Source organism: Canis aureus, chromosome 17 (genome assembly GCF_053574225.1).
Source record: "Canis aureus isolate CA01 chromosome 17, VMU_Caureus_v.1.0, whole genome shotgun sequence".
Taxonomy (NCBI): Eukaryota; Metazoa; Chordata; class Mammalia; order Carnivora; family Canidae; genus Canis; species Canis aureus.
In genome coordinates, this window is record NC_135627.1 from 34,156,330 (window position 1) to 34,164,819 (window position 8,490).

The 8,490-nt window shown below is 42.7% G+C and overlaps 1 pseudogene; it reads left to right on the top strand.

Moving 5' to 3' along the window:
• Window positions 1-2,394: 2,394 nt before the first annotated feature.
• Window positions 2,395-8,080, top strand: LOC144287626 (small ribosomal subunit protein eS4, X isoform-like; annotated as a pseudogene).
• The last annotated feature ends 410 nt before the right edge of the window (window positions 8,081-8,490 follow it).

Sequence of the window (8,490 nt, forward strand, 5' to 3'; positions counted from 1 at the left end):
GGATTCCATTATTCAAAGAAATCCTTTGCCAGCTTCTAAATATAGTAAGTTAAACTTCTAGGAATGGTGTAGGGGCTCTGGGAGAAGAGAAGCCTAACATCCTTACTACAAAGACTCCAATCTGAGGGGAGGGCTAATCCTGGTAACCAGCCTGCACAGAAGGCAATGTGTTGAACTGTAGATGATACACTGAATGAAGCAAAATATAAGGTCAAACAAAAATAGTCACTCCTATAAATTCAAGCCAGACAATATCATCACAAGAGGGAAAAATAGCGATACTATCCTTGACTCAGATTCAGACACCGGTGTTCTGATCCCAGTCTCGCTGCCTTGGTCATATCAGCTAAGCTCTCTGGGCCTCAGTATCCTCATTTGTGAAAAGAGAGAAGGGACCAGATAACTTCTTGATGCAAAACATATCTAAAACATTTTAATTCTTTGAACGCATATATTTTCCCATTGAAGGTGAACGCTATGACTTAGCGGTCATCAACTTTCCTTTTACCCACAAAAAGCATGGAAATACAACCTTATACCTCTGCCTTGTAGTTACAGTGAGTACAAAGGTAAATATTCCTTAGCGAATTACGTGGAAGAATTACAACAGAAGATCTGCTGACAACATACATCATTATCCAAAGTTCAACCAAATCATAAGACAGAATCAGTGTTTACTTCATTTAACATTCTTGATCACATAGGACTTCCCTTTATGTAAATAAAATATAATCTGCCCAAAGGCCAATTTACAGAGAGCTTTGCTTTTCCTCTTTTCCTTTCCTACTTCTGTCATGTTATCTATCCTATCCATCCTTTCCCATTGTAGATATATCCCCCATAGGTTGCCCCCAACAAAATTAATTTCATCTCATTTTTCCCCTTAGATTGCTGCTCTCTGCTTTCCACTGTGATATGATTAGATTACCAACAAATCCTGTGTTATTACATCAAAAGGAGAATTCCAGTCTCACAGAGAATGTCAAATCAAGGAGAAAGAAAAAGGGATTCACCTGGCGGATAAATCCAGAAAAATTTTAAACCCTGACATTCTAAAACCTTGTCATTTAATTCTTGCATGTGCTTTCTTCACATCATGAAGAAAGCTTACTTTCTTCACAACCGAGCTTACTAAGTAGCTACTGCAGACTTCCTGGTTTGAGAGTAGTATGGCAAACACCATAAAAAGCTCACAGATAAATAATATGTTCTTTGCTTTCAAGGGACTTACAATTTTTCATGGTAATTATATAAATACCTCTAATATATGGCAGTCCACAAAGCAATATGAAATGTTAGGAAGAAGAAATTAATTTCAACTGACAAAGCTTTAAGGAAGAGTGAAAATGGAGACATAGACAATGGCTTATGTTTATATTCTATTCTGAAACATACTTTCTAGTTTGTGAAGTGTCAATCTGCCCAGAACTTAACTTAGATCAAAAAGTTAAATACCATATTGGCGTTTTGGATGAGCTGGCTAGGATCTTCAGTGTCATAGCAAGATTAACTCTTAAGTGGATTAACTCAAAGTGGATCTGCCTTCCTTACAGCTGCTTCCTTGCCTTCTCCATCCCACATAATCAAGATAAATAAGGAGAGAGAATGTGGAGCCAGGAGCACCAAGGATAGATACAGAGCTAGAGTATGCTTCCGCCCATCATGGCGTCATCTCTTCCTCTGTTCCCTGATCCTAGCAGCGAAAGAAACCTCCCAGAAACTCAGCTCCCCCAATAAATCTCAACTGCAACAGCAATTCCTTCCATTCACAGATTTCTTCCTCCCTCACCTTACGCCTCCTCCCCTACCCGCCTCCCTAGGACCATCCTAGTCAGTATTCTGGCCTTTGCTTCTGACATGCTTCCTCTCAATGCCTCAGAGTGTCTGTTTTGATAAAAAAGAACATCATGTCATAAATGGTGCTGTCTGACGCTCAGGCCAGGAGCAGCCAAGGAACTGTAAAGATCTGTTTAGAATCACGACCACTTAGCAGGCACACGGCCACTAGGCCTTTATGACCATTAATTGGTTTATCCTCCCTGAATCCCTCCAAGGCATCTCTTAGTATCTCCATTTGACAAATAGAGCAAAACTAAAATGCAGAGAAATTGACTAATTGACTGACTTGCCATAAGGGGAAGAAGATGGCAACAGACTATTAAAAGCAAGTCCTGTCATGAAACTTGAAGATTTTGAATACTTGCCTGCCTTTCTGCAACATGTTAGTATCCAAGTTTTTTGAATTTGGAAGGAGATTCTTCGAATTTCTCTAATTTACCCACCTCCACTTTCCAAACCAGAAAATCAGGGCCGACTGAGAGCAAGGACTTACTCAAGGTCATGCTGTGACTAAGAAGAGGATGTAAGACTCCAACCCAGGTATCTGTACCCCAGATGCAGTGCTCTGTCAACCCTGAGGAAACCCAGATCCAGAAACATGAAGTCACACAACCTGCTGATGGCCATGCTGCCCTGGGCGTGCTGTCCCAGGAGAGATATGAGAACAGGTATACACTTTGTGCACTGTGCAAAAGCCTGTGGCCAAGGAGACAAGTGGAGACTAGAATCCAGCCTGTACTCTCTCAACGAAGCTCCATGTTTTGGGATAGGAGTAGCAACCACCAGAAGGAGGGGCACCATCTGCCCATAGCTGCTGCCACTCACAGAAGACCCCTTCTTCTAACATGCACTAGGGCATCCCCCAGACCAGCAGCAGCTCTGAGACTAAGCCTCTTGACTCCTCATCTAGTTCTGAAGAGGAAAAAGAAGTTGTTTTTGGAAAACGGAGAAAGGAAACCAAGAGTGATATGTGGCTTCTAGTTTCTAGGATATTATTGTACACCAAGAAGAAGGCAATGTAACCAGATTGCCTGGCTAAAAATGTGCCAGGATACTTTATTCTTGTTATAATATAACACACTCTAAATGTAGCACAGTTGATTCAACTCCATATTAATTAAATATGTTTTGGAGTTTTTAAAAACACTTTTTGGAAAAATGTGTGCCAGTGCTCCAAGTTCTGCACAAAGGAGGATGCCAGGATAAGTCTTTTAAAATTATAAGGGAGAGTAGTATCCTTTGTGTCTAACCTGCTTCAACTGCCACTGATCCTTGACCTGACCAAGACTGCGGGTTGGGGAAAGGGGACAGATATTATACTATACTCATTCGCTATGGAGGTACAACTGCCAGAAGAGAGATTTTTCCATCTTGGCCAGAGGCCTAGTCACTTCCTTTTTTTCTAGAACAGTGTTGTAGCTGTAACACTCCTAGGGCTACACCTTCTACTTCAGCTGTATTAGATCTCCGGGCATGTAGGCTCTCCCTTCTCCAGGGAAGCCAGTACAGGCTGACAGCCCTGCTACAGCAAGTGAGCTAGAGGAGCTGCTCATGGTGAGGAGCAAAAGTCAAGGAAGAGTCAAATGAATCTGAGATTTCTAACTTGGCCAACTGGGTTCAGGGCAATATCAATAACCAAAATGGAGAAAAGAGGAAGAGGGGAGTTTTGAAGTTAAATAAAATGAACTCTGCTTTGGAAATATTGACAGCCAGCTATAAATAAAAGTCTCAAGTTCAACAAATGCAGGGAAGAGTAAGAGGTGCAAAAATCAGGGCATGCATCATGAGGCTTTCTTCTCTTTATCTTCCCATTGTCCAAAAAGCCCATTATATTTGCCAGAAGGTAGAAAGGGAGGGTGGAAGGCAGGAAGATCATTTTCAACCTTTCCAATGATCTATTAGTGCATCACCAACTACCTCAAACTCGGTGGCTCAAAACAACAACAATTTATTATTTTTCACCATTCTAAGAGCTGGCTGGGTGGTTCTTCTGCCTTATGTTGTGGTAAATGGGCCATCCAAATGGCCTCACATCAAATGGCTGCCCACAGGTGATGGATGCCAATGGGGAGCACAGCTAGCGCCATCAGTCAGGTGACACCACTTCTCCATGGACTTTTTTCTGTGGCTGCTTGGGCTTCTTCACAGGTGGCAGCTGGGTTCTAGGAAAGAGACTTCTGAGAGAATAGATCCAAATGTGCAAAAGCTTATTGACCTTTCTCTTGCATTGTGTCTGCTAATGCCATATTGGCCAAAGCTCATTAAAAGGCCAAGCTTAAATCAACATGGAGGGAAGTACACAGGGCATGAATACTAGGGTGCATGGTTCATTGCGGGGCCACCAAAGCAACAGTCCACTGCACCTTCTAATATGACAATTAGACTTTTAAAGACTCAAAATCTGCTCTAATCTTATCGCTCACATTGCCACATGAGCTCTCACTCTGGATAGACTAGGCTTCTTGTTTTATTTTTTTTTTAAGATTTTATTTATTTATTAATGAGAGACACAGAGAGAGAGGCAGAGACACAGGCAGAGGGAGAAGCAGGCTCCATGCTGGGAGCCTGACGTAGGACTCGATCCCGGGTCTCCAGGATCCGGCCCTGGGCTGAAGGCGGCGCTAAACCGCTGAGCCACCCGGGCTGCCCTAGACTAGGCTTCTTAGATTCTGAGCCTCTGCAATGAGAAAGAATGCTAATGTCCACCCATTCCACTCATACGCACACGGGCACACAATCACAGTCAGTCTACCCACAGACCCTTCTACTTCTTACGTTCCTACTAAAATCCAGTCTTTTAGTTTCTTGTATCTTGTTCCAAAACAAAACCTTTTACTACACTTCTTTTCAAAGGGGCTTTACTTGCTCTGGTCTTTCAGATTTCACAAAAAAATTCATTTTGTTCTTAGGGAATAAATAAAGGAAATTAGGAGAAACAGACAGGCAGAGTGTGAAGTAGCTCTGGGTCTGGAGACAGACGATCCTAGGATGGAATCCTGACTCTGCCGCATGCTGGCCTGTGACTCAGCACTATTGTTTGGTTCTGGTCTTTTCTCTGAGCCTTACTGTCCTTATGTGTAAAGTGAAGATTATCATAGTAGCTACTTCCAATGACTCTTGGAAGGCCTAAGTATGATAATGAATGCAGGGTCTTTAACATGATGCCTGACACAAGGTGAACACCAAATACATGTTAGCTCCTATTATCCAAAGGACACAATTTACTGTTAAGCAAGTGACATGTGAATAAAAAGGTTACAAGAGGGCTCTCTCATTGAGAGACCAAGCTCTCAGTGCAACAAATTATAAAAATAAGGTGTGGGCAGCCCAGGTGGCTCGGCTGTTTAGTCCCGCCTTCAGCCCAGGGCGTGATCCTGGAGACCCAGGATCGAGTCCCACGTCGGGCTCCCAGCGTGGAGCCTGCTTCTCCCTCTGCCTGTGTTTCTGCCTCTCTCTGTTTCTCTCATGAATAAATAAATAAAATCTTAAAAAAAAAAAAAAAAAAAGGTGTATGTGTGTTTGTGTGTTAAGGGGAGGGCTGTAGCTGTAGGACTTATTGGTTCAACCAATGAAAAGTCCAGGTGCAAAACAGGCTGAAGTCAGAGTTTTAATCAATCCTGTCAAAACTCAGGTTTTGTTTATTGTTTGTTGTTGTTTTCTTTCGTTTCTGTTTTTTGCTTCCACTCTGCTTTCCTCATGGGTGTCGTTCTGAGGCTCCCCACAGTGAGAAGACCGTCTCCCCAGTATCTCTGTCATGGCCTCTCCTTTGTAAATCCTTTGAAGAAAAAGTGGGAGTCGCTCAGAAGTCTCAGCCAAAGACTCTCCACATCTAACCAACTCTGTTAGGAGGATCACAAGTCCATGGCTGAGCCAATTGCTGTGGGCAGGGGAATCCTGGGATTAGACCCAGGCCTTATGCTCAACTGCTGAGCCCCTCTGGAGTGCGAGTGCATGGCTGGGAATGCCAGAACGTGGGGCCCCGGAGGACATCAGGGTGCCACTCCTAGAAAAGCAACTGGGGGAAGGGGCAGGTAACATACTTCCACAACACTGGTCACCACACTTACTTCTCATGGCAAAATCTAGAAATTACCCATGAAAGAGTTAAGTGAATTATAGAATATACATAGGAATCTGGGAAAACAGTTGTTTTAAATGAAAATGTGAACGATGTGGGAAAATTAACATTCACTATGTTAAGTGAAAGAAGCTGGAACCAATTTCCCACTCACAACATGCAGCACCACTCTTTCCCTCTCTTCACACCCATCCGGCATTCTGCTCCCCCATTCATCGCAGTGTGCTACTGTCTCTGTCCTTATCATGATCATGAGGGCCAGCGTCTGGAATTCTCATGGGAAAAAAAAAAAGTCCTCCACATCAGTTTGCTTGATTTCATTTTGGCTTTTGTCTCATGATCACCTCCTTCCGGTTACAATGTCTCAGCTCTTCTGGGTATGCAGGACGGGACTCCCTTGCCCTTTCAAGGCTCACCCTGGGTCCTGGCCATTGTCAGTTTTTATCAAGATTCACCAGGATCTATGCCCTCTTGTGATCCCTGACCCCTGCCAAGGGAAAACCAAGCAGTCTCCAAACTTGGTGTTGTTGCTCATCAGCCAATGGAGAAAGGCTTTCCGAAAATGGCAGGGGAGATCTGTCTTTCTCTCCCCACATTGTTCTTTAATAATGGCATTCCAAAGATAATTGCCTGCCCCATCCCACTGCTTTTTTGTAGAAACCCAGAGAATAAGTCTTACAGTAGAAATTTCAAACCAAGAAGGGATGACATCTTGAAAATGATGCATTTTAGACTCCTGTCGCAATCTGCCACCAGATCTTTCTTTCAGAGATTTCTTGACTCGTTTGGAGTTTGAGGTTTGTTTGTTTGTTTGTTTGTTTGTTTGTTTCTTCCAATAGTTTTCTTGGGTGAATTCCCTGATAGCTCTAAATCCCCCCATGCCTGGCTGCTGATCTTTGACCCCCACTTAACTCAATATCAAAAACAAATCCCCTTTCTTGATTTGAATTGGAATTATTCATATCCCCCAGGGATAGTGTGGTCAGTTAATATACTATCCAGATAAGAACGAGTTAGAACCCAAGAGAGAACTTTTAATAATTTGGCTGGGACAACATGTAGAAACCAGGCCTCCCCTCAGCAAGCTCTTGTCGGGCAAACCCTATGTGATTACCCAAAGGCCCTAACACGGAGCTTTGTCCACAACACATGCTCAGTAAATATCACTTCACTGATTGGTTGTTCTGTGTCATTTTTCTGATGTGCCGTTAATGCCATAGTACATTTCAAAGTTCCAACTTTTGTCTTTTTCTTCCTTCTGTTTTATAACTCCAATTGTATGCAGCAAGATTCTTCCCTGAATAATCTTAAACTTTCCCTACCAAATCTTTCCTAAAAAGATATTTTGGGCTCTCTTTTCTGGTGTACCAGAAGGAGGCAATACTCTTTTCATGCCTGGCAACAACCATGGTTCATGGTCCCATCTGAAGAGTGTGGCAGCTCCAACGCATTGGATGCTGGATAAACTGACTGTTGTGTTTGCAGCTCGTCCATCTACAGGTCCCCATAAGCTGAAAGACTATGTTCCTCTCCTCATTTTCCTAAGGAAAAGATTTAAGTATGGCCTAGTAGGAGATAAAGTAAAGAAGATCTGTATGCAGTGTTTTATTAATATTGACATCAAGGTCCAAGATGATAGAATTTACCCTGCTAGTTTTATGGATGTCATCATCATTGACAAGACCGGGGAGAGTTTTGGTCTGATTTATGACACCAAAGGTCACTTTACTGTTCATTGGATTATACCTAAGGAGGCCAAGTAAAAGCTGTGCAAAGTGAGAAAGATCTTTGTGGGGACAAAAGGAATCCCTCATCTGGTAATCCATGATGCTCAGACCATCCGCTCTCCTGATCCCCTCATCAAGGTAAATGACACCATTCAGATTAATTTGGAGGCAAGAAAGATTACTAATTTCATCAAGTTTGACACTGGTCAAACTGTTAGAGGTGCTAATCTGAGAAAAATTGATGTGATCACCAATAGAGAGAGAGACACCCTCGTTTCTTTGATATAGTTCACATAAAAGATGCCAATAGCAATGGCTTTGCCACCTGGCTCTCTAACATTTGTATTATTGGCAAAGGCAACAAGCCATGCATTTCTCTTCCCCTATCTGCCTCACCATTGCTAAGGAGAGAGATAAGAGATCGGTGGGCAAATAGAGCGGTGGGTAAAATGATTTCTAGGTGATGTGATTGGAAGTCCTTATACTCAATTAAAGATAATACGGCATGATTAAAAATAGTAATAAAAAGATTAAAATATATTTTTAAACATACCACAGTGTGTGTTGTGCAAGGAAGGAAGATACAACCACGAGCACAGAGGATACATGGTAAATCCTTGCCTTCCCAGAACTTGCAGGGTAGATCTACTGCAGGACACGTGCAGGTAGACAGGTGATCACAGTGAGTATGGCAAGTGCTGTGATGGGAACCAACACGTGCAGTGGATATCCCACACTCTTCCTCCCTAATGCACCTACAGCTTTGCCAGCAATGCTCCATTATCTTTTGCTCCTCCCTCTTTCTTTCCCTGTTCCCACCACAGGATCCAGTACATCACTAAATTC